At 49.7% G+C, this 14,646-nt stretch overlaps 1 pseudogene; it reads right to left on the reverse strand.

Moving 5' to 3' along the window:
• Positions 1-6,213, reverse strand: part of LOC142091693 (von Willebrand factor A domain-containing protein 5A-like) — a 29,478-nt pseudogene extending 23,265 nt beyond the window's left edge.
• Between the last annotated feature and the right edge of the window lie 8,433 nt (positions 6,214-14,646).

Genomic DNA, 14,646 nt, shown 5'->3' on the forward strand with positions numbered 1-14,646 from the left:
CTGGAGTGTGTGGCAGGAAACAAGGAGGATTTTTAGGCTGGAGCCCGCTTCCCTGTCTCTTTGCTTTTGTCCTCCACATAGCCCTCAGCTCTGACTTATTGCCTGAAAAGCCCCTCAGATCCCCCCAGTCTCCCTGACACCCTCTCCCTAACCCCCACTTCCACCCTCCTCGCTCACCAGGTGGGGCTTTGGGATGTCTCCTCTCCACTACAGCACTGAGAGTGTGAGACCCTCTGTAATACACCAGCAAATTCAGACCATCCCACATCCAGGGTGGCAATTTCAAGGAGACCTGAGGACAAGTAGGGTGTGGGGAGGAAAGAGAACCAAATAAAAGGAGTGAGGAGTCCTAAGGAGCGTCAGCAGGCTGCAGACCCTTCCCTCCACTCGCCCGTTGGGACTCGAGCATCTGGCAGGGCAGTACCTCAGCAGATGTCTGATCTGGAGCCGTGTATTGCAGAGGGGTGTAGCTGCTGTTAACGGCTATGTGGGATACACCATGGGCTGACTTCAGACAGATGCTGAAGTGCACGTTTTCGGGCCTCTCCTCCTCAGAAGAGAACCAGCCTGCAGTGAGAAAGAGGTGTGAGAAGGTGAAAGAAGAGACCCTGGGGCAGGAGACAGCTGTGGTGGGGCACTGTCTGTTGTTGGTAGGGGGGAAACGTGGCATCTGAGACACCCTTCACTGTGCTGCTTAGTGGCGGGGGTGGTGATGGTGGATCTGTAGACTCACACTGTGGTTTGTACAGGGATCTGTGGTGATCTCTTGCTGTGGGACATCTGGGGAGACCCGTGCACGTTCCTGACTGTGAGGTGCAAGGGGGAATATTCAGATTCTCTCACTGAGACACGTGTGCAGATATGGGGGTCCCCTGCCCAGAGGGATGCTGGGGAGTGATGCTGGGGGATGCATTGAGGGGATCACTCACCAATGTATTTTCTCGAGGGGAACAGCTCGCATGGCCAGCAAAACTGGGCAGCTCCATCAGGCTGCAGTGGCAGCTCCTGGACATAGCACAGGGTGATGGTCACCTCCCTGTTAAGAGGCAGGGTCCCTAAGAAACAAGCGAAGACAGGACCCCAAAGATCCCACTGGTCCTGCAGGTATCTTAAATTCTCCATGCCTGAAGTGGCTTTACACAGCTGCTGGGCCTGCCACAGAGGGAGAAAAATGTGTCACTGAGGTCTTCACAGGATTCATAAAATCATAGAATTGTTTAGGTTGGAAAAGACCTTTAAGAACATCAAGTCCAACTGTTAAGCTAGCACTGCCAAGTCCACTAGCACTAAACCATGTCCCTAAGCACCACATCTACACGTCTTTTAAATACCTCCAGGCCTGGAGACTCAACCACTTCCCTGGGCAGCCTGTTCCAATGCTTGACGACCCTTTCAGTGAAGAAATTTTCCCTAATATCCAACCTAAACCTCCCCTGGCTCAACTTGAGACCATTTTCTCCTGTCCTATCACTTGTTACTTGGGAGAACGAACCGACACCCACCTCGCCACAACCTCCTTTCAGGTAGTTGTAGAGCACGATAAGGTCTCCCCTCAGCCTCCTTTTTTCCAGGCTAAACAACCCCAGTTCCCTCAGCCGCTCCTCACAGGACTTGTTCTCTAGACCCTTCACCAGCTTCGTTGCCCTTCTCTGGACACACTCCAGCACCTCCATGTCTTTCTTGTAGTGAGGGGCCCAAAACTGAACACAGTATTCGAGGTGTGACCTCACCAGTGCCCAGTACAGGGGCACGATCACCTCCCTCCTCCTGCTGGCCACACTATTTCTGATACAGGCCAGGATGCTGTTGGTCTTCTTGGCCACCTGGGCACACTGCCAGCTCATGTTCAGCCGGCTGTTGACCAACACCCCCAGGTCCTTTTCCGCCGGGTACCTCTCCAGCCACTCTTCCCCAAGCCTGTAGCATTGCATGGGGTTGTTGTGGCCCAAGTGCAGGACCCGGCACTTGGCCTTGTTGAACCTCGTACGATTGGCCTCAGCCCATCGATCCAGCCTGTCCAGATCTCTTTGTAGAGCCTTTCTACCCTCAAACAGATGAACACTTCTGCCCAATTTCGTGTTGTCTGCATACTTCCTGAGGGTGCACTCGATCCCCTCATCCAGATCATTCATGAAGATATTGAACAGAACTGGCCCCAATACTAAGCCCTGGGGCACACCACTTGTGACCAGCCACCAGCTGGATTTAACTCCATTCACCACAACTCTTTGGGCCTGGCCATCCAGCCAGTATTTTACCCAGTGAAGAGTACACCCATCCAAGCCATGAGCAGCCAGTTTCTCCAGGAGGACGCTGTGGGAAACGGTGTCAAAGGCTTTACTAAAGACTAGGTAGACAACATCCACAGCCTTTCCTTCATCCACTAAGCAGGTCACCTGGTCATAGAAGGAGATCAGGTTAGGCAAGCAGGACCTGCCTTTCATAAACCCATGCTGACTGGACCTGATCACCTGGTTGTCCTGTACATGCCGTGTGATGGCACTCAGGATGATCTGCTCCATAACCTTTCCTGGCACCGAGGTCAGACTGACCAGCCTGTAGTTCCCCGGATCCTCCTTCCGGCCCTTCTTGTAGATGGGCATCACATTTGCTAACCTCCAGTCAACTGGGACCTCCCTGGTTAGCCAGGACTGCTGGTAAATGATGGAAAGTTTCTTGGTGAGCACTGCTGCCAGCTCCCTCAGTACCCTTGGGTGGATCCCATCCAGCTCCATAGACTTGTGTGTGTCTACGTGGTGTGGCAGGTCACTAAGCATTTCCCCTTGGATTATGGGGGCTTCATTCTGCTCCCTGTCCCTGTCTTCCAGCTTTGGCTGGGTACCCAAAGAACAACTGGACTTACTCTTAAAGACTGAGGCAAAGAAGGCATTAAGTACCTCAGCCTTTTCATCATCCTTTGTCACTGTGTTTCCCCCCACATCCAACAAAGGATGGAGAGTCTCCTTAGCCCTCCTTTTGTTGCTAATGTATTTAGAGAAACATTTTTTATTGTCTTTTATGGCAGTAGCCAGATTAAGTTCTAGTTGGGCTTTGGCCCTTCTAATTTTCTCCCTGCATAACTTCATGACATCCTTGTAGTCCTCCTGAGTTGCGTGCCCTTCTTCCAAAGGTCATAAACTCTCCTTTTTTTCCTGAGTTCCAGCCAAAGCTCTCTGTTCAGCCAGGCTGGTCTTCTTCCCTGCCGGCTCGTCTTTCGGCACATGGGGACAGCCTGCTCCTGCGCCTTTAAGATTTCCTTCTTGAAGGATGTCCAGCCTTCCTGGACTCCTTTGCCCTTCAGGACTGCCTCCCAAGGGACTCTGTTAACCAGGTCCCTAAACAGGCCAAAGTCTGCCCTCTGGAAGTCCAAGGGAGCAGTTCTGCTGACCCCCCTCCTTACTTCTCCAAGAATCAAAAACTCTATCATTTTGTGATCGCTGTGCCCAAGACAGCCTCAACTATCACATCACCCACAAGTTTTTCTCACTCTTACCCTTCCGATTCTCTCCCCGTCCCGCTGCGGGCGGCGGGGGAGTGAGTGAGCGGCTGCGTGGTATTTGGCTGCCTGCCAGGTTAAACCATGACAAAGGGCTAGTGATTGTGAGACTTCTGCCAGCTGCTTACAGAATATTTTGTCTGCCTCTTCATCCTGGTTGGGTGGTCTATAACAGACTCCCACCATGATATCTGCCTTGTTGGCCTTCCCCCTGATTCTTACCCATAAACACTCAACCCTATTGTCACCATCCTTAAGCTCTAGACGATCAAAACATTCCCTAACATACAGGGCTACCCCACCGCCTCTCCTTCCTTGCCTATCCCTTCTGAAGAGTTTATAGCCATCCATTGCAGCACTCCAGTTGTGCAAGTCATCCCACCACGTTTCCGTGATGGCAACTATATCATGGTTTTCCTGCTGCACAATGGCTTCCATTCTGTCACCTTGTCGTGGTTTAACCTGGCAGGCAGCCAAATACCACACAGCCGCTCACTCACTCCCCCCACCCCAGCGGGATGGGCAGAGAATCGGAAGGGTAAGAGTGAGGAAAAACTCGTGGGTTGAGATAAAGACAGTTTAATAGAACAGGGAAAAATAAGGGAAAATAATAACGATAATGATAAAATATACAAAATGAGTGATGCACAATGCAATTGCTCACCACCCGCGCTGACCGATAACTAAGTAGCAATCGGTACTTCCTGGATCACGCCTACCCTTCATATACTGAGCATGACGTCACATGGTATGGAATACCCCATTAGCCAGCTGGGCTGGCTGTCCTGGTTATGTTCCCTCCCACCTTGTGTACCTAGCTCAGTCAGTAGGCACGGGAGCTGTCCTTGGACTAGGAGGGCACTTAGCAACAACTGAAAACATCCGTGTGTTATCAACATTCTCCTCATACTAAATCCAAAACACAGCACTAGGAAGAAATTTACCCTATCCTAGCCGAAACCAGGACACACCTCCACCCTTCATCCCAATCTGCGGACCACCCCCTCCCACCACATTCCCAGTACCTCCTCCTTCTCCCAGAGCATTGCTTCAATACGAGTGTCCCCCATGGTAGCGTAGAAGGTGTGTACAACAGTGTCAGAGTCCACAGGAAAGATGAACATGGTCTCCTTGGGGACTTGCTGCATATTGCGGAAAAGCAGCTCAGACTCTACATCGGCTACAAAGTCCTGGATGGTTACATTTACTGTCACGGTTTCCAGCTCCACTTCAGGATAGGAAGAAAAGAACCATACTCCCCGCTGGAATAAGCCTGAGGAAGACACAACAGCTGTCAGAGTCCCTGGTTGCACATCGGAAACTTTAAATTTGAAGTGTCTGCTTGTAGTGGGAAACAGTTGGGTGTCCAAACCTGCCACAGAAATGTCAGCTGCAGAAGCTGACAAATAGCAATGAAAGGTCCCTGAGGCTGTCAACATGTTTCCCTTAGACCACAGATCCTCATCTCTCTAAGCCCCTTTTTGTCCAACGCACACGGCAGCGGGGCCCTCAGATCGCCTCAATGTGCCATGCTTCATCTTAGTTCAGGCCTCCCATGGCATTGAGAAGAGTCTGTCTGTCCCCCAGCACATAGCGTTAGACAGTCCCACAATAGAGCTTCTCGCAAACGGCAGGAGGTGCCTTACAGCTCCTCAAACCTTCAGACCTTATCCCAGAGATAGGAGCAGGTCCCATCACCTGCTTTGAGACTAATGCTGCAAAGAGATGAGCTTGATTTTCAAGTTAAGCAAATATACTACTCATTTTGGACTACTGGAAGGGAAGGGGGGACCATAGCAAGGGCACTTAGCATGGCATCAAAGGTAGAGTCACAGGAAATAGCCTCATCTTCTTTTCATTGTCAACAGTGAAGATGTTTCTCGCTGACCTCCCTTTCTCACCTGTCATACTTGTAGCGTATGGTTTATTTGAGGCCAACAATGTGTAGATCTGAATTTGGTTGGAAGAGGGCTTTGATGACCTCCCTTCCTGCTATGACAGCAGCCCATCGAAAGGCAACCTTCTTCATACCTTTGCCCCTGGTTTGAGATGAAGAGCATCTCGTATTAGGGCAAGGTTTGGCATCAGTGGTGCATCAAACCTGATGGTAAAATGCGTTGGAGTAGTGTCTTAGTCAAGAATGGCGTAACACTGTAGTAGGAATAGAGTGACACTTAGCAAAGGAAGGTATAAGACCTTCATAGGGGTTGCTGTAATGTCTTGGAGGGGGATGGCGTACAGAAGATGGTAGAGTTCGCCTGGAGGGGATGATGCAACTCACCAATCAAGCAATGTACCTAGGTTTCACAACACAATTCAGTAGGGGATGATTTAGCACCACAGTAGAGGTGATGCAATATCATAGCACTGAGAAGTGTTGCCCCCCATCCCACAGTAGCAGACATCTCTTCTGCATCATCCTCCCACTTTGTGATGGTTTCCCTGGAAAGCCTTCAGTGCTATGGGTGAGATGAATCACACTTACTAAAACATCTTTTGCTATACCAGCCAGAAAAAGTGAAGGCTGACTACAGGCCATGGCCCTGAGTTCCCAGAACATGGTGAGATGGGCCTCCCTGGCAACCACCCCAGAAATCAGTTCCTTCCCACATTGCTCTCCCAGCTAAAATCTTCTCCACTGCTCACAAATGCCACCCTTCTGGCTCCAACTCACCCCTACACATATACTCTTTGCACAGGACGCCACTTGTCCTCATCTTGAGTCTTTGGTCAAAAACAGCTTCTGTGTGGGAAAAAGCATAAAGTGAGCTATGACGACCTTGTGAAAAAAACCTGGACACCTCCATCTTCCCTTCTTCCAAGATATGGAGCTCTGCCTCCACATACACGGGCCAAGATGATTCTTTGCTTCCTCACATCCCAACTCAGGATCCTTTTTGCCCCTCTCACACCAGCTGGTAGCAGATTAGTAGGAGAGAGGCCTGGGATGGGAATTGCAGGTGTCAAAAATGCGTATTGGTTCAATGGGGTGGTGGTGCTTAATTCAGATGAGAGCCCAGGGGAGGTGGGAGCAATGATGGCTCACAGCCTGAGACATACGGCACAGCATGAGTTTGGGCCTGAGCAGTGATAATTGCACCTGGAGGACAGCGGTACCAATGTTGACAGAGGAAGAAATGGGCAGAAGGGTGGACAGACAGAGCGGGCAAAGCACCATCTGGGAGGATGGGTGGAGGAATGCATGGATTTGTGTGAGGAGAACGGTGTAGCTGGATGGTTGGAGAGGGCTGTATTCAGTGGCAGTAGGACTGAATGGCAGAAAAAAGTGACCGTATGGGGAATTGGGGAGGGCAATGGATGAATGACTTTGTAGTTGGGATACATGGATGCACATCCAGGGAAGTGGGGGGCAGGAGGATGTTGGAGGAATTGATGAGCAAATGCAGTTGTGTGGAATGTGAGGGCGAGGATGATAAAAAGTGTCTGGTTTTAGACACGTAAAGCCACCAGGTCTGTGTACAGGTCGGTGGTCTGAACTCTTCCTATACTGAGTAGAGCCTTAACTCAGTTGTGAAAACATCGGACAGGAGGGCCATTTGCAGCGAGGAGTCCTAGTATGGGGGAGTGGTCCTCGCAAAGGTGAGGAAATCCAATCTAGCTGTCTCCCATAGGTCCTGTGCTATACGTATTGGCATCATGTGTCTATCTCGGAAACGACAGGACGTCTAAAATGATACTAGACAGCCATGTTTCAACAACTAAGTCTCACCCCTAAATTTAAATAAGAGGAAGAGCCTCTTCCTCTTAGCACAAAAGTAGGATTCAGTTCAAGATTATTATGTATAAATGTAGGTATTTAAAACAGATATGTTCAGATTAACTTCTAAACCCCTGCAAGGGCGCTTGCCAGAGGGCACAGAAAGCGGGGGTGAGAATGGGGCAAAGGAATGAATGAGGAGTGAGGGGGACGCGAGGGGGGATAGAAGGAGGAAGGGAAGGAGGGACGTGCATTCTCTGCTGTAGTGATCCCGATGGGGGGAGCGCTGTACATCGAGGAGTTAGTGATCCACTAGCAGTTAATCTGAGGAGGCACAGGACTGTGCTGCGCTGCGCTGCACATACAGCTTGGCTGTCAGGCCTGCGCTGGGCTGCACAAATCCCACGGCTGCAGGGTAACCTCAGCCAGCTCATTGTGACAGAGCCGGCTCTGGAACATGCGCACTGTGATATGCTGCGTGCTGATTAGAGGCCCGTCAGAAGGACCCTCACCCGTGCGCTCTGCGTGGCACGCTGCGGAGCCACAGAGCGAGCAGCGGGTCACGGCTCTGCCAGGTGCTGGGGCAGGCGTAGCCCTAATTTGTGGAAATCCGCCCTGTTACCCCGGGATTGAAGTGATGACTGCTAACAAAATCAGGCTGGAGGGTGGAAGAACTGTCTTGAAGAGTCTGTCGAGCCTTGCAGCCGGGAGGACGCGATGCATGATTATGCAGTTCCCTCCCAGGCACGGTAATAACAGCACCAAGGGAGCTGGGAGGAGCTGTCAGCTCTTGATCCTGCTCGGGGTGGGATTGCCAAGGGAATGGCTCTCGGGACCCTCCCTTTTGTTCCCAGGCGAAGAAGCATCTCCCGCTCCCCTGACTCAGCCCAGCATGAGCAGCAGTCTTTTATTCTATGCCAGCGCTGCCCCAGAGAGACCTTCTGAGTTAAGGGCTCCCTTCTCTTGACACTTGTAAATCTCAAACGGCTCCACAAGGATCAAGGTAAGTTCTTCCTGTAAGTCTAGGGTCTGCGCAGAGCAAAAGCAGAGAGTGAGAAAAGTCAAAGAAAAAACGAAAGGAAGGCAAGTCAGCAGGTCCAAACCTGACACCAGGGACTTGGACTTCACTCACCACCAAACGGAAGGACAGGTATAATTCTCCTCGCTTTACTCATACGAGAAAGCTCGCTCGCTCACTCTCTGGTGCTCTCAGAGAGGTCTATCTTTAGTCAGCCATCCTTGCTGTCAGTCTCTTTAAACTGTACTTTGATAATCCTCCAGATTCTGGAGGACCCCTTCATCAGAGGAATTCCTGGGGAGATAGCCCCTATTTGACGAAACTGAGAGTTGCTAAACTGATGAAAGACTAAAGATAGGATTCTTTGTTCGTAGTAGAAATCCTGGTTTACTGGCAACTGCTTTTAAGGATCCCAAGAAGAAAACTCATATGCTTGCACATCCATGTTCCTGTATTTTATTTTCTGTCAGGTAGGAGACTGAATTTACAAATACCATGATCTGTGCATGTGCCTCATTGTGAATTTGGACCTTAGCCTGCTGCCCTTGACCTTAGAGATCCAAAATGCGTAGGTACCACTTGAACTAAGTGGCCTGGCGGGATGGGGCAGCAAACACAGACACAGAAGCCTCCAAGCCTTTGCCAGGGTATGGCAAGCGCAGACAGACAAATGCACACATGCACGCAGAACAGGTCTGCAATCCTTCCGCGTGGAGGGAAGGAAGGATGGATGCACAGGCAAAGGCACTCACCATGGAACGGCAGACTGCAGCAGGAGCAACGAGCAGACAGACACAGGAACGGCCCCGGGGCTGAAACCTGTCAGCCGCAGCATGAAAGGATGTTCACAGACGGCTCGGAGGAGGAGGAGGAGGAGGAGGAGGAGGAGGAGGAGGAGGAGGAGGAGGAGGAGGAGGAGGAAGAAGAGGGCTGGTCTTTGCAGGAAGCGGCAGGGACGGATGGGAGCTGCGGTCGCTGCGGCAGTGCCTGGGTGGATTCCAGGAAAGGGAACGCTGCCAAATGCGCGCTCTGGGATACATGTTTGGGAACCAGGGATGCTGCCAGCCCTGCCTGCTGGGATGGGTGGGAGGCACTGGGTGTGGGGGTGCTCCAGGTCTCTGGGCGGCTCTGGGAGTTCAGTGGAGCCGTGAGGAAAGCAGGAACGGTGGGGAACCTGGATGGAGGGTGCTTTTTGGGCCCGGATCGGGGAGCCAGGCTGCGGGGAGGGGCACTAATGGAGACCATGCTGTGGGTCGGTCCCGTCCTGGGGAAGGCTTGGCTCCGAGCTGGGGATGCTGCCTGGGAAAGGCCTCTTGTGTGTGGTAGGGGCGTCTTGGGGGGCGAACTGCAGCAGCGGTGCACGGGCTGGGGAGGGAGGGGGTGCTGCCCAGTACCGCCCGCCCCGCGGGGGGGTTGGAGATGGCAGGGTGGGATGGGGTGGGGTAAGGTGCCCGTGTTCCCCCGCGGCAGGCACCCCCCCACCAGAAGCGAAAGTGGCTGCTGGGCAGGGAGCCATGCCATTCCTGCAGCCAAAGTGCACCCACAAAGGCACTTCAGCCTGCCTCCTGACACCCTCCCCTGACGTTTTGTTTTGCAGCGGGCCACATCAGGTCCAAGAGGATACAGGCAGAAAGCCAGTTTTGGACCAGTGAGGAAACCTTGGAAAAAGAGAGGGGCATCTTGAGTCTTTATTCTAGACATACACCTGCAGAAAAGTGAATGCCAAAGCTCCAGACCTGGAAGGGGCACTGCTATGGGTGACCTCTGGAAGCCTACATCCAAAGACAGGGTCCCATTTTCCTGAGGGTCACCGAGACCTCCTGTTCACCAGAGGACAGGCTATTTAGGTTGAGAGCTGGAGTCACCAAAGTGCACTCGGTAGCTTGTGCACGGTCTTGTCAGAGGAGCAGCTACGGGCTAGCCTGATGTCCATGTGCATGACTGTGAAGTAACAGGCATGGTCAAATCCTGATTCGCTTCTGGAACACTGAAATTTTCTTTTCCTTACCTTGCAGCATTTCAGTAAGCCGGGTTTCATCAGTGTTGCTTTTCAGGAATTTTCTTCTCCAATGCTGATTATTAAAAATGTGAATTGAAAAACTCAGAATTCTTTTGAAGCGTCACTGAGATTTCTGCTGAATACTGAGAGCTTGGTGGTCTGCTTCTGGATATGAACTGTGTTCAGTGCTTGAATGGGTGAATGGATGACTTTGATCCTGAGGTCCCTGCTGAACTGAACCACCTTTTTCCATTCATTAGGAAAATCCATTACTGCAGAGAGACAGTATGGACACCGCACTGAGTATGTTTCCATCAGTGCCCCAGCAGTCCCTGCATTTTAAAATGTTCATTCACAGTGCCCCTCCAATCCTGCAGCACACACCCTCAGTGATGTGCTTAAAAAGAGAAAAAAAAAAAGACAAAAGTGGACCCTCTGGTACCTTGCAACATGACTGTGTCGTAGTTTCAGCCTCTTTAAACCGGACACTTCCTTCAGGAGAAAACACCATTTTATCTCAGCATCGTTAGTGGCTCAGAGAAGACCTTGGCAGTATGCTATGCATAGCGCATGTAGGCTAGCCCGCAACAGGGACTGCAAGCTCTGAACAAAAGCCTGTCCGTATGCTTGCCTCTGGTGGCGTGAAAACTCTTCCTGATTGGTGTCTTCCACAAAGACAAAAAAGACAAACCTCTCAGTTTTGGCTCATTAGCTAAGGGATTTATAAAGGAGAGTTGCCTTGTGCTCTGACTAGAAATGAAGGTGTAGGCTATATCTACAGTTCTAAAAGAAGCTGTTACAGTGAGTGATCCCTGACGCTCAGGCCAAGGGAGTGCAGAGCAGCTTTGCTCCATACTCTGGCCTAGCAACCCATAGAGATCACCATGGCCACCCTGTGTAGCATTTGCCAAGGTCCCCTGTAGGCACCATACAGTGATCCTCTCGCCCATAATTTTTAGACACAATGGCTTTTTTTTCATTTCAAAGTGCTTGCAGCAAACGTAGGCATTGTTTTGCATAACGCTGAGGCTGCATATCATGTGCAAGTGGAGTCTACAGTGGGTGGTGTGGGGAAGTTTGGGGCTGTAATGAGTGCTGGCATAGAGCTGGAGGTATCAGAAAGTTGTGTAGAGAAGAGGAACTCAAGCCTGATTTTCTCCATGCAGCCTTGTGGGAGAATTTGTGGATTGAACAGTTACCATTCATGCTGAGTTCAGTTTCACGTGGAATTAGCTATTGTGTTGCAAAGGACAGCTTGAGACGGACCTCGCAGTCATGCACTACGGAAGCTCAGAGTACAAGGAAACAGTGGCCACCATGCATCTAGGTTTTCTGGCTGTGGTGACACGTCTCTGGGGTGGATTCATTGACTCTCCCCTGGGTTCATTCTGGCATTCTAGATGTGATCAGATAAGTACAGAGTACAGTGGACTAACCACTTCCCTGGATTACCTAGCTGCACTCCTGCTGACAAAGCCTGGGATGCTGTCAGCCTCCCATCCTGCCATTGTGGATCCTTGCTGCCAAGGCACTAGTAGGTGGGATCCCATAGGGATCTACTGTAAAGGGCAAAGGAGCAAAAGAGAGCTCACAAGTCTTCGAGGGAAATCTCCTTCAAGCACAAAAATGGTCCATCTGGATACTCAGGAAAGCATGCAGATGGATCAGGAGACCAGCTTGGCCAAACAACTGAGCTCCAATGCAAAAGACAGCATATAAAAGAGGTGTAAACAGGAACAGAATACAGAGGAGGAATACAGAAACATTGCCCTGGCATGCAGGGATGTTGTTAGGAAAAACAAAGCTCAGCTGCAGTTGAGAGTTGCAAGGGCAACAAGAGGAACTTCTACAGCTACATTAACAGGAAAAGAACAAAGATGGAAAATATGGGCTCACTGCTGAACGGGGCTTGTGATTTAGAGAGAGCAGATGAAGACAGGGCAGAAGTACTCAATGTCTTCTTTGCTTTAGTTTTTGCCATCAGTGTCTTGACAGGCCTTTGTGATGCCTCCCGGGGAATCCCTCATTGTAAGGTAGACCCTCAAAAGTCCACCAAGAGGACACTTAGTTTTTTATCAAGTTGTTCCAACAGTTTTCTCTTTCTGTGCATGTCTGTCTCAACAAATAGGAACTTTGGGGTTTCCAGGATGACCTGAATTTCACTGTCCCTGTTCCATGAAACTACCTGAGCCTGCTACTATTTTAACTAAATTGGAACAACTCTAATAAATTTTTCTTCTTTTCTTCTTCTCTGAGAGGCTAGTCTTTGGCAACTGGCATGTATGATAGCTGTGTGAAGGACAGGTACGTTCCACTTATGGTGCTACGGAGAAAACATGCCTGAGGTTCCATGGAATATATCATGTACTAATGTCAAAGATTATTCAAGCTGTGGCAGGAGAGCATCTGTATTTAAAATGCAATTTAAAATCTGCAATGTAAGCTGACTGTAGGAGTCATCAGCCCAACACTGTCCCTAATGTAAGAAAACAAAGGAAATTCTTCTAGCAAAATTTGCATGACCCATTTTGGAGGCACTGGGTGGCAGAAGTGCTGAAGGTAGGATCCTTACTTCAAAATGCTTATTGTGAATACATAAAGCAAATCCAAGGAAGACCTAAGACCAAAACTCAAAGGTCCTCATAGCCACTAAACAAGAATTACGCAAAGAGAGAGTTGTTTCTGAGAGGTGTTCTGCATTAGGGAATAAAACTCTAACCTATCAGTAAAACTAAGACTACTGTGAGTTTTATTAGCTTTAATTAACAGCTAACGACCAAAGCAATAGTCTAAAAGAGGGATCAAAGAGCAGAATTAGGTAGATTCTACTTCAGCTACATGGATCTAACAAGCTAAGAAAACTAGTGTGAATGTGTGCCATTACAAACTGCAGGGAATTTTTAATGTCATTCTCTATTCTGTTATGCATAGGTTATATTGAGGTATCTCTCAAACTTTGGAGCTTCAAATAACATAGTGTTCTGTCATTTCTGTGTTAATGGAAACAGTCAAAACCAGAAAGATTCCTTTTAAATGGATCAGACCTTTAAATGCCTGAGAACATTAGGAGTTTCTTTATTGTGCTTGTAAGTTAAAATAATCTGTCACTCCCAGATCCACAGCTTTCACTTTTGTGTTCATGTTAGAAAACTCACGGACAAAAGGCATCTCATGTGAGTGAAGTTATAGCAGAAAGAGAACTTGGATGGAGTCAGTACGAGGAGTGATTGAATCATGATAGGGCTGTATGCACTGCTCTTCCTTTGATGATGTGTCTTTCCCTATGTCATGTGGTCTCTTGACGAGGTTCCATGTGCATACATTGGAAAAGGCGCTTCCTCCCTCTGTCCCCATATATGGACACATTTCTGCTGCCAAAAGCCATTCTGTACCTTGAGATTTACTAGGGTAGTCCAGGGGTTGGTTGCCCCTTTGGTAAGAGATGAGAAGCCTGAAGAACGCAGCATTAATGACCACTTTCTCCTCTGTGGCAGGCTAACTTCTTCTCTCTTTCTGTGCATCAGTTTCCCATTCTGGGCAGTAAGAAAACACAAAGCTGCCACGGCTGGCACAGCACTGCATGAATATCCCATCTGCACCACACACACAGCAACACGCATCGGGGTAATGAGGCGATGTGACTAATGAAGCAGGTAGTACTGAGCTTCACCCTCTACACTTTCTTAGCACTCTCTAGGGTAGCTTTCCCTCCAATTATTCCTTCTTCCTTTGCCTGTCTATAGACAAAGGGTATTTGGTTTTGCTTTGTTTTGTTTTTGCTTTCTTCAGACTGTGGGTGTTTTGGTTGTCAGCTGGGCTTTCCCTTCAGTGCAGAGAGCACCTATGGGACCAGTTGGGATCACAGACCTGACATTTGGGGGGAGCACAATTAACCCTACACCCCTAATGGAGCCAACCCTTAAATACCAACTCCTCCTAGTTCTGTGCTTGGTCACTATCCCAAACTATGAAACTCAGAGAGCACCAACATCACGCACTTTCAGCACACACAGCCGTTGCCTTCTTTCTTTGTTCAGCTAAGCCAGCTCTAGAGTTGCACCCTTTGATCCAGTGGCTCTCCAGGGATTCCCAAGACACTCTTTGCTTGAGTAACTGGCTGAAGCACTGTGATCTTGGTGCCGTGACGACCCCTCTGTCAGTCTGTCCATTTAATTCCTCCCAGATGAAGCCAACAGAGGGAACGGAACCAGGAAACCACACTCTACTGACCGAATTTGTCCTCTCTGGATTGTCCAACCACCCAGAACTGCAGCACTTGTTGTTCTTCACATTCTGCTTAATTTACACCATCACCACCACTGGGAACCTTCTCATCTTCATGGTCACAGTGCACCCCACCCTCCGCATGCCCATGTACTTCTTCCTCTAGGTCCTGTCCTTCAGCACTGACTGTT

Source organism: Calonectris borealis, chromosome 22 (assembly GCF_964195595.1).
Source record: "Calonectris borealis chromosome 22, bCalBor7.hap1.2, whole genome shotgun sequence".
In the NCBI taxonomy this organism is placed as follows: domain Eukaryota; kingdom Metazoa; phylum Chordata; class Aves; order Procellariiformes; family Procellariidae; genus Calonectris; species Calonectris borealis.